The sequence below is a fragment of the Neomonachus schauinslandi genome, chromosome 5, assembly GCF_002201575.2.
Source record: "Neomonachus schauinslandi chromosome 5, ASM220157v2, whole genome shotgun sequence".
NCBI classification, from domain to species: domain Eukaryota; kingdom Metazoa; phylum Chordata; class Mammalia; order Carnivora; family Phocidae; genus Neomonachus; species Neomonachus schauinslandi.
The window spans coordinates 96,095,338-96,107,458 of record NC_058407.1 but is presented as its reverse complement, the minus strand read 5'-3'; the positions used below and the strand labels follow the sequence as shown (position 1 = coordinate 96,107,458).

The 12,121-nt window shown below is 44.4% G+C and overlaps 1 protein-coding gene across 1 annotated transcript in view; it reads right to left on the bottom strand.

The window, feature by feature from the left end:
• LPCAT3 (lysophosphatidylcholine acyltransferase 3) overlaps nucleotides 1-12,121 on the bottom strand; it is a 38,801-nt gene that overhangs the window by 7,280 nt on the left and 19,400 nt on the right. The window lies entirely within an intron of this gene.

Sequence of the window (12,121 nt, the reverse complement as noted above, 5' to 3'; positions counted from 1 at the left end):
CCTGCGTCTTTCTGGAAGGACACTTCACCTATCCTATCCTACCACTGCGTAATTAGTGTTCTTGAGTTGCTCATGGTTTACAGTTGCTGCAATTCTTGCCGTCAAATTATAGATTGCAGCTTGTTTTTCATGGGCAATATGGTGGTGAGCTTGGTTAACTCTGCAATGCTCAGAAAAGTGTTACACACAGAGAAAATGCTCAATTATTTATCAAGTGAATAACAAGAGGGATAACTGTGTTATATATTGGCCTATGTCCTGCTAGTCTGTTTTCCCATACTTTTTTTCTTTTAACTTACCAACACAGCCTGGGTACTTACATATCCTGGTTTTTTTTTTTTTTCCCACGTAAGAGTGTATCAACTATTTGATTTCCTTGGTGCCAGGATCTGCTGATGTTCTTGGATTGCTATTCTCATCGTGGGCTAGGCTCTTTATCAAATTTACAGCTTCCTGCAAGTAGTTAATTTTACAGATACCCTGTGCATCACTGGCTCATTCATTCGACACGTTTGTTAAACGCCTACTATATGCTAGGTACTCTATTTATAGAGCATTTGATGAGGGAGGAGGTGGCATGTAACAGTTTCTTTTCTCGCTAGCTGAGATGACGGGATATAGATTACTAGCTCAAGGGACAGGGAGACATCTATGACCCTTTCACAGTCAGATGAATGAGCAAAGACATAGGATTGAGTCTCATTACATATCACATGGGCAGAAATTTGGCAGGGACAGAGCACCAGGTTAGCAGCAAGTTTTGCTAAGAACCAGAGCCAGGTACTAGAAAGCATATAGAATAAGGTCTGATTGCCTTAAATCTTTTGCTTTTTATTTTATTTTAGAGATTTTATTTCTTTATTTGAGAGAGAGCATACACGCAAAGGGGGAGGGGCAGAGGGAGAAGCAAACTCTGCTGAGCAGGGAACCCGATGACATGGGGCTCCATCCCAGGACTCTGAGATCATGACCTGAGCTGAAGGCAGACGCTTGACCGACTGAGCCATTCAGGCGCCCTGCTTTTTAATATTTTAGGAACAGGGGCATAAATGAATAGAAGCAATAAATAGGGCAGATCTCAGGATGCCTGGGTGGCTCAGTCGGTGAAGCGTCTGCCTTCGGCTCAGGTCATGGTCCCAGGGTCCTGGGATCGAGCCCCATGTCCGGCTCCCTGCTCAGCGGAAAGCCTGCTTCTCCCTCTGCCTGCAGCTCCCCCTGTTTGTGCTCTCTCTCTCCCTGACAAATAAATAAAATCTTAAAAAAAAAAATAGGGTAGATCTTAAATATCTAAAGTACTGATAAATAAGTTCTAGATAGCCAAGAGTTTACCTTTAGGCATGAAGACCTTTAACCACTTGGAAGCCCTAAAACCATTTCGAATGCTTGCAATTAAAAAACAAAACAAACAAACAAACAAAAAACAACATACATTACCCTGCTTCCTGAAGTTGAATATAATTTAATATTTTCTTGGTGATCTGGGCCATAATTACTCTAGAGTACCGTCATGACCTATTGAGGTGTGTAAAACTGTTTGCTCTCAACCTCGTAGGCCCTCCACTGTCCTGCATTCTGAGTTCTTGTATCCATTTCTTAGAGCTTTTATGCCCCTTTCCTCACTACTTGGATCAGGAGTCACTTCTTGAGCTTTTTCTGTGTGCCTGCCAAGGATAGTTCCTTTCCCTATTTCTAATTTACTGCAGGCCTTAGAAACCATAACTGTGTTTTAAAGGTGTAGAAAAAAAGATGTAAGAGCAAGAGTCTTGGGTGCTATCCTTACAGACGCAGTGCATAGGCCTAGTGACATCTGTCCTGGTCACTCATGCCCTTTTCTCCTGTTTTCAGGTGTATGTGGGGGGTGTGGTGGGGGCTTCTGAGTTCCACGCAGGTTAAGTGAAGTATTAGTGCACACTAGTAAACACAGAAGAAGATGGAGCAGTTGGTAGAAAAATAACAACGCAGCAGGCCAGGTTACCAAAAACACTGAGATCATCACAGAAAACAGCAAAGCCCAGAATGAAGCCACAGAGAGGAAGAAGGAACTGTGGGGGGCGAGTTGCTGGGACAACCCAGAGCTGATTTTGAGTGTGTAAACATCAAATCTTGCTCTTGGCTGCCACTCAGCTCTGCGGGCTTCGGAGCCTGGCTGCCCTGCAGGTATGTGCTGTTTTGGGGAGGGTGTTGTCCTACAAGCTGTTTCTGAGTCTTAAGGCTTTTTCGTGGGAGCCAATGCTTAATATAATGGCTGTAGTCACCTGAAGAATCTTTAAAAGCCAACAGAAGCACCTCCTGTCACTCACCCACCGGAGAGTCTGATTCGGGAAGTCTGAGGGATGGTGATGTGCAGCCAGGGTTAAGAAACAATGCTTTACTAAAAATCCTAAGGCAAGGCAGCGGTCCGTACTAGGTCCTGAGAATAAAATTCTGAGCTTTTTCACTGGGGGTTATGGTCTTCCTTTACTAGCACCAAACAAGCAGAGGTTTGTTTTATAAACACTTTTTTTTTTAAGATTTTGTCAGAGAGAGTGAGCAAGCGAGAGCACAAGCAGGGGGAGAGGCAGAGGGAGAGGGAGAAACAGACTCCCTGCTGAGCAGGGAGCCTGATGCAGCACTTGATCCCAGGACCCTGGGATCATGACCTGAGCCGAAGGCAGATGCTTAACTCACTGAGCCACCCAGGCGTCCCGTTTTATAAACAAATTATAGCTTCATGCAACTAGTTAATTTTCTAGATATCTTGTGGATCACTGGCTCATTCATTCCTTTGATGAATGTTATTCAACACCCACTGATTCCAGGTACCCTGTTTATGAAACATAAGAACTTGCTTGGCTGTATTGTAACCGTTTCTTCTTTTTTGATTTTTTTTTTAAAGGGTGGGGGGTCTTCAGAAACTTATTAGCAGATACAGGATGAGATCTAACATAAACACTAAACCTGAGGATCCCCTACTAGAATGGGAACGTTCCAACAGCAAAAACTAGGGCATTCAAAACACTGTGAACCTCAAAGCACACTGAATTGGGTCCTCCTGAGAGGTTCAGGGAGTCACGAAGTACCCAGCTACATTCTCCAGTCAGTCACTGCATGTTTACTGGGGTCCAAGTGCCAGCTGAGTCAGAAACCAGGATCTGTCACAACCTAGATTGCTCATGGAACTCCTTATTTTCTGTATAATAATTGTGAAATTACTTATCAATCCCACAGGTTCTGAAGTTTCATTTGAAGAAACAGAAATGAGCTGTTTACATTACAGTCTGATAGATTTCTTTGACCTTTCAACCCGTATAGCTATTTCTGGACTCTGGAGGACTAGGATATGACCCCGTTTGATCAGGCAGTGGTTCATATGACCCCGGTGAAAAGAAAATAGAACATTTTTGCCAAGTGTGTGGGAGAAAATAGGATTAGACAGAACTGCTATGTGTTGGCTTAGTCTGATAATAATACCAGTTTTGTCAAAAAAGACAACTACCTCAAACATCATGCGAAGTGTTGACATAACATCCATAGCACACCGCAGGGGTGTTCAAACGTCTTGGTCTTGGGACCACTTTAGACTCTTAAAACTAACTGAGGACGTCCTCGAACGACATTTGTCAGTGTGGATACTATCTATCAATATCTCTTGCGTTAGAAAACAAAACTAAGAAAAATGTAAAGTATTTCATTGCCAATTCATTCAAAAACAGTAAACTGATGACATAATATATAAATAACATGCTTTTAATGAAAACAACTCTTATTTTCCAAAATAAACAAATAAAGCCATTTAATGAGAAGAATGGCACTGTTTTACATTTTTACAAATCTCTGGCCTTCGTCTGGCTCAATAGAAGATAGCTGGGTTCTCAAATCTGCTTCTGCATTTAGTCTGTTAATACGTTGTTTTGGTTAAAACATATGAAGAAAATATGGCTTCACAGATATACAGTTGGAAAGAGAATCTTAATAGCCTTTTCACATCATTTTGAATACTATTCTTTGATACTATACCCAAATTGGACAAGTAAGTAGTTTCTTAAAGGTTAAGTTGCAATATGGGTTCTGCAACCATATCAGTGAACTTTCCATGTGTTATGTTAAAATCCACTGGCCTATCATGTGCTTTGTTTTTTTTTTAAGATTTTTATTTATTTATTTATTTGAGAGAGAGAGAATGAGAGAGAACACATGAGAGGGGACAGGGTCAGAGGGCAAAGCAGACTCCCTGCCGAGCAGGGAGCCCGATGCGGGACTCGATCCAGGGACTCCAGGATCATGACCTGAGCCGAAGGCAGTCGCTTAACCAACTGAGCCACCCAGGCGCCCCTATCATGTGCTTTGAATGAATCTTTTACCCAGGCGTGATTTTTGTTAACACCATGCATTGGTCATTTGGAAAATACTCGTTCACTGAGTTAGGCAGATCTTCCAAATATTGACCTATGTCAGAATATGATACCAAAAAAATCCTATTTCTTAATATCACCACTGATTTCCAGCAGCAAAGTCTTTATATATTGGGAAGTTGTCAAGCTCCTGGTGACGGATACAACTTTTCCCAAACTCAAATTTTCACTTGAAAGCCTGAATTTTAGTACTGACAACAAATACTGTCAGTTGTTTTCCTTGAAGTGACAGACTCACTTTGTACATTTTCAAGAAACTATCTGCCAAATGCCCAAGTCTCAACAACCACGGTTGGCCTGTCAGTCATTCTTTCAAGTAAAAATGGTGTTCAACGAAAAAAAGAAGCTGTTCATTCACCATGCAGCTCAAGCACAGCACAAGAGCTTTGCCTCCAGACAGCCTCTGCCCTTCAGGATGTAGGAGGAGTGCTTTGTGCAGACTTCTCGATTCTTCAGAGTATTAAAAAGATGTGGGACACCTGGGTGCCTCAGTCGTTAAGCGTCCGCCTTCCGCTCAGGTCATGATCTCAGGGTCCTGGGATCGAGCCCTACATCGGGCTCCCTGCTTGGCGGGGAGCCTGCTTCTCCCTCTCCCTCTACTGTCCCCCCTACTTGTGCTCTCTCTGTCAAATAAATAAATAAAATCTTTACAAAAAAAAAAAAAGGACGTGTACTCAAGGGCTGAGATTTAATAAAATTCATGTTTATGCTTCACCAAGGACCTTCTCTTTTTTTTTTTTTTGAAGATTTATTTATTTGAGAGAGAGAGAGAGAGAGAGAGAGTGCATGAGCAGGGGGAGCAGCAGAGGGAGAGGGAGAAGCAGACTCCCCGCTGAGCAGGGAGCCTGACGTGGGGCTCGATCCCAGGACCCTGAGATCATGACCTGAGCCAAAGGCAGACGCTTAACAGACTGAGCCTCCCAGAGGCCCCCATCAAGGACATTCTTAAGTGAACCTGGCCCTCTTTGGGGGGAGGGGGGCTGAGAGTGCGCAGCACTGAAGAACACAAGGACTGCGAGTGCAGCCTGGTATCCCTGCCCTGACTCACGCTAGGGCACCAGCAGTCACCCACACTGCTTTTGTACCATCAGAGCAAAGGTCAATGCAGCAAACCTAGAGGTTCATGGACTACAACTGGGGAACTGCTGAACTGCTGACATATGGAATGATGTTTTCGCTTCATCTTTCTTCTTCTTATGCCCAAATCCAGGCCTTGGCTTCCTCCCTGCTTTACTCACCCGCCCCGCCCTCCTGTATTTTTTTTTTTCCTATTGAGGTATAATTCACATACCATAGAATGCACCATTTCAAAGTGTAGAATTCAGTGGTGTTTGGTATATTCACAAGGTTGTGCAAACATCCCACTATCTAATTCCAGAACACTTCTGGCTCCCCAAAAGAAACCGCATACCTGTTACCAAGTCACTCTCCATTCGCTCCTGTCCCTAGACCCTGGGAGCCACCGGGGTTACTTTCTGTCTGTATGGACTGTCTATTCTGGGGACTGCATATAAATGGAGTCATATAATATGTGGACTTTTAGGTCCAGCCTTTTTCACTTAGCATAATGTTTTCAAGGTTCATTTATGTTGTAGCACATATCAATACTTCATTTAAAATTTTTCTTTTATTTTAGTTGACACACAATGTTCTATTAGTTTCAGGTGTACAACATAGTGATTCAACTCCTCTCTATGTTAAGATATGCTCCCAGTGCCTTACTCTTTCTTTATGACTGAATAATAGTCCTTTGTATGGATATACCATATTTTACTTATCCTTTCAATAGCTGATGGACATTTGGGTTGTTTCCACTTCCTGGGTATTACTGAATAATGCTACTATGGAACATTCGTGTCCAAGTTTATGTGTGAACATACGTTTTCTGTTCTCTCAGGTATATACCTAAGAGTGGGTCTCCCAGTCCTCTTACTCTCTAACCCTGCACTTCTCTCAGTTGGTGGTGTAGACCTGTTTTTTAAATTTCCCATTTGTTGTGGGCCAATACTTTTGTAAAATACAAGTCACAGGCTACAAAAGTTCCTAAATGTTTGCTCTCACTTTCTGGCCTTGCTCTGACTGGCAAGAGGTGGCGGGTACAATCTGAATAGATCGCATCGATGACCTATCTTTCTTCTTCTCCTTCACTGAGGCCTTTTCTCTGGTTCCTAAATATGGCTATCTCCAGGATTCGGCGTTGACCCTCCACCGTGCTCGCTACTCTGCCTCTTTGGAAACCACATCTAATGTCCTGTACCTTAGTAGGATCTTCATGCCAAAGACAAACACATCTTCATCTTTAATCCTAGCTTCTCAAGTTTCAGTTCCATATTTCCTACTTCCTGGAGGGGCATTCTTAGTTTGGTATCTCATACCATCTCTGTCTTTACAGAAAACATGACTTTCCCCCTGCTCAGCCTTCTCTTGGCTTCTTTTTTTTATTTATGGGGCTACCATTCTCCAGGTCACAGAACCACATTCAAAAGCCTGAAGGTGTCTTTGCCTCCTCCCTGTCCTTGGTTCCCTGGACATCCCTCCTTTCCAATGGTTCTCGCCATGGTCATGTACTTTGCTCTCTGTGCTACGTTTGCAGGTAAGGCCTTCAAGTGCTCGGCCCTTGAGCTCCTGCTGTGACCTCTCACCTGATCTCTCCTGCAGCCTCAGGCTGCCAGCCACCCTCCACCAGAGTACTCTTCCTTCAACTCCTGCTCAAATGACTACTCACCAGAGGACCAGTCCTTAAGTCCGAGACTCAACGTCTATCTTCTAAACCACATTTCTAGTTAGAGCTTCCATTTCTCTGCTGCAACTAAAACCGATCTGCTAGTTTTTACCCAAACATGTCTTACGTCTTTTGTCTCTAGACCTAGCTCATGCCAATCCCTTTGCGTGGAACACCTCTGACCACTCCTCTACCAAGTGAAATCCTACCCATTCTCGGAAACCCAGATCAAGTGCTTCCTTCTGTAAGGCTACCTCAGACCAGTGAACTCATGACCCGTGTATTAAGGATTCATGCCTTAAATACATGGCACTTAGGACTAAGACTCGTTTGGTAAATCATTATATATTAGAATATGCCACTCCGTACGTTTTTGTTTTATACTACAATTTTTATATGTTCAATCTCTTTTCCTCAAGGCCTCCTGTGTCTTTGGATCTCCCATAGCACACTATCCTGTATACCTGACTTTTTGTTTGATCGAGCAACAGTAATGGACACTTAGTAGCTGTCTGACCTTGAGCATCAGTTTCCTCATCTGTAAAATGGGGGATAGCACCTGCCTCAATGAGTTGTTCTAAGGACTAAAGAAGCCAAAGCATATAAAGTAGTTAGCACAGTGCTAACTAAATATTGTAGGTGGTCATAGACTTATACAAATACACATTCACACAGAGTGAGAGGGAGGAAAACGGGGCAACCTTTGTTTTCCAAACACCTCCTTTCACCTCCCCGCAAATGGCCTTTCTCCCCTTTATATCCTCAGACCCCTACCACTCTCCTTACCTCATATTTCTCGTTTAAAAAAAAGAAAAGGTTAGTGGGAAGAAAAGCAGGCCTTTTCTGAGAAATTCTGGGGCAAATGGATATCAGAGCTTCTGAATCTAATCTTCATTCCATGTGACAACCAAATGACTAAGGGGTTTCCTTTCCATCTGCATTTCAAAAGAAGATTCATAGCATATTTACTTTATAAAGATACTGATTTTGGCTTGCCAAGAGCACTTTTTCCAAAATGCAATGTACTGTTGAATTAAGGCGCTGGATGCTTGGAAGAACACGGACTTTGGAGTTAAGACAAAGCTCAGTTTGAATCCCCGTTCTGCTACTTACTAGCTGTCACCTCAGGCTGGTTGATCTTTAACCTCGTCCTCAGTTTCTGTTAACCTTTTCGTTCCTCAGTAAAACAAGTATCTAGCTTAGGGTTTGTATATTAAGCCTGGTACATACCAGATGCTCAGTAAACGGGAGACTGCCCCATGCCTGCTTTAGCAGTGAAGGGCCCAGCGATCCCGTCACAGTCGCACTCTTGTAAATACCATCCATTTGCCGAAGTCTCCCAAATTTTCATCTTCGGCCTAGACCTGTCACCTGGACCCCACACTGGTACGGACCAATCAACACTTCGAGAAGGCGCATGCCTAAACAGATACCTCAAATTCAACAGGCACTGCTGACTTACCTTCCTTACTAAAGCTACTCCTCTCCTGGCCTGCCCCATTTCAGCAAACGGCAACTTAGCCTTCGTTCCCTTAGGACTGAAACCTGAAACCTTGCCTCGGGTCTTGACCTGCCCCCCTTCCGACCTCTACGCAATCAGTCCACAAATCCTGTCTGTTCTACCTTGAGAGTAAACCCAGAATCTGACCACCTCTTCCCCTGGTCCAAGCACAACACCATCTCTGGCCTGTGTTATTATAGTTTGCTGCCTGACTAACCTGTTGCCTCTATCATAACACAGCACCCACAGGGCTTCTACTATAACGTTAAGTCAGATCAGCTCATTCCTCTGCTCAAAACCCTCGGAAGGCCTCCAATCTCACTGAGCAAAAGCCAGAATCCACCCAGAACCTACAGGATCTGTTTGCCCTTCCCAGCCCGAGCTTCCTCTGACTCATCTCCACCACTCTGCCCCAGCCAAAGCTCTCCCTTCTGGGTAGTCAGGCAGGCCCGGCCCCAGAGCCTTCATGTTAATAGGTTCCTTGCCCGAAATGCTCTTTGCACAGATAAGCTCAAGTCACTCAGGTCTTTACTAAAATGTCACCTTATCAGTGAGGCCTTCCCCGACCTTCCTATCTAAAATTGCACATGCTTCTCCCCCAACCCTCACCTGCCACCAACACATACTTCCTGTTCTCTGCTTTACTTTTCTTTTTTCTCCCTTAGCACTTATTACTCTTTTACACACTATGTATTTTATTTATTTATCAGTCTTTGGAAGTAGGGATTTTTGTCTATTTTTTCCCCTGCTGTACCCCAGTGCCTAGCACAAACCCTGGTACAGAAAAGGTCTCAAAAATATGTGCTGAATGGGTGAGGGAATGAAAGAATGAATGAGAGAATATTTTATTCTCTAGGCAGTCAATAAAATATTTATCAAACATCCATTATGTGGTCAGCACTGCATTAGGCAAAAGGGGATGTTGCAGAATCGAAAGAGATATTTTTTAACTCTTAAGGAGCTTTTTAGAGAGAGAGAAAAGAGCTATCAAACACTGATGTTCTGTAAGTGCTAACTACACGGAATAGCCAACGCCGTAGAAGTTAGAAAGGAGAGAGATCAATAATGACCAGAGCAGCACGACGAATAAAGTTAAGGAAAGAGCACTCCGCTGGAGGAGAGTAATGTAAAGACACAGAGGTAGGAAAGAGCCTGGGAGAGTCACTTCAAGAGGGGCTAACTACAGGAGGGGTAATATAGAGTAACAGAGCGGACAGGAAGCTTTGGAAAACCCAGCAGAGTCTGAAACGGACACAATAGGAAAAAAAAATCAATAGGATTGACTGGATGTGGGGAGTGACGGAAAAGGACACATTAAAGATGAGTGAGCCACTGTGATGGTCTTCAAGACTTTTGCTCGAATGGCCCCTAAAATACGAACAACTCTATATCCCCTGTCATATTTTTAAGTTGCCATCTGTCATTTATAAGCTTAAACAAGAGCAAATGATGAGTTTTTTTATAAGTCCGTTGAAGCTGTGCTCTAAGTACACATGGAAAATGTCTGCCAATGGCAGGCTAATCAGCTCCATCAGACTTCCTTTCTGTCAAAAGATGTCTAAGCTCATTTTTAAGTTCCAGTGAACATGTTAATATATCCCCCTCAGAACAACCATCTCATTTCTGAATTCTAGTTTTAAGATGGATAGATACGGTTGCCACGAATTTGTCACCTAGATATAACTATACTTAAAAAAAATAGTCAAAGGGTGCCTGGGTGGCTCAGTCGGTTAAGCGTCTGCCTTCGGCTCAGTCATGTACCCCAACACGAAGACTCCTGACTTTGAGGTTTCCCTTCTCGGAGGTTAAGAAGAAGGTGGTGCCACTGACAGAGACACAAAGACTGGAGTGGCGAGCTGGCTCTGGTGGTGCCGCTGCTGGTAAGGAGCCAGGAAAAAAGATAAGCTCTCCCAGGGATAGGCCACAAAAGGGCGGGCGGGCCCAGGGCTGAGTCTCGGAAAATGCCTGTAATTCACGGGAGTGCGAGCAAAAGAAACTGAGATAAAACAGGAAAACAAGGAGGTAAATCAGGGAAGTGGACATGTGAGAAAGGAAGAAGAGTATTTCAGTAGGAAAGGAATTTAATCACATCAGACCTTACAGAGCCCCAGGAGGGAGGGAAGAGGACAAGGTCACTGAAGTCACAGTGACGTCATTAGGAACTCTGCAATGGCAGCAGCATGATGGATGTGGAGGCCAGGAGAAAGTGGCCAGCTAAGAAGGCAGTGAGTGGATAAAGAGGAAATGCAGTCTGGATATGAAGACTACCCGTACAAGAAGTTTGGCAGTAAACAACGGTCAGCCAGAGCACATGGCCGCTGAGTGAAGTCAACTGTTTCTCAAACAGAGACATTCTGTCCACATGTGTCTTATGGAAGAAAGCAGTAGAGTGGAAGGAGACTGGGTCTGCCAGAGGAGGAAGGATTTACCTTAGAAAGGAGGAAAGAACCCTGGCTCTTCCCCTGAAGCTGGAGGGCCAGGCAAGGAGACTGGCATAGAAACATGGAAGGCGGAGGCCGAAGTTCATGAAAAGAACCTTAATCTCCTCAGTGAAGGGGGTGATGGGAGCCATTCTTGGGAAGAATGGCAATGTAGGGGAAGCACAATGTGGGGCGTGGGGGGGGGCCGCTGGAGGGGAAACACAGCCCATTCCCAGGGCACTGATCACCCAGAGGCGAGCCTCCCTCTTTGGAAAGGTTACTGAAAACAGCAGTGGGCAATTCCCCCCAGCTGCGAAACACATTTCTTTCTCCAGAAATTGGCAATTCTATAGGAACACGGCAGAGAGCTCTGACTTCTGATTGGAAACATGGCTGTCAGTTCATGCCTATCACTGTCTGAGTACGGGCTGCTCCGACTGGGGCTGATGGAGGCTTCGAGACAAATGTGGCACATTCGCTTTATGAGAAGTTTTGCAGAAACGATTCCAATCAATTTAACTGGTAAGTAACTTCATTATATGAAAACAAGTAAATCATACACAACAGAATGTGCAGTTGCCCTGTATCTGAAAGACACACCATGGGACTTCAACAGTGTTTCTGTGAACAGCCACAGTCTGCTAAGGGCCCCCGAGTCCGAGAGCACACATTTATTGCATTTTCCACCATGGTCTGCAGGAACTGTCGTGAGAAAACTTAAGAAGCTCTGCTTGAAATCCAGGCTTTTATATACTTTTCTCCAGATTCAGAGGAAGATGTCCCTCCCTCCCCCCCCTTTTTTTTTAAGATTTTATTTATTTATTTGACAGAGAGAGACACAGCGAGAGAGGGAACACAAGCAGGGGGAGCAGCAGAGGGAGAGGGAGAAGCAGGCTCCCTGCCGAGCAGGGAGCCGGATACCTAGGACCCTGGGATCATGACCCAAGCCGAAGGCAGACGGCAGAGCCACCCAGGCGCCCCTCTCTCCTCTCTAAACATCTCCTCCTCCCCTTGGGTCCTCGGAATTCTACCCATCCCAGTCTTTACAGGGAACTTCCTTCCCGGTCTTTCTCCCTAGCTTTCTTAT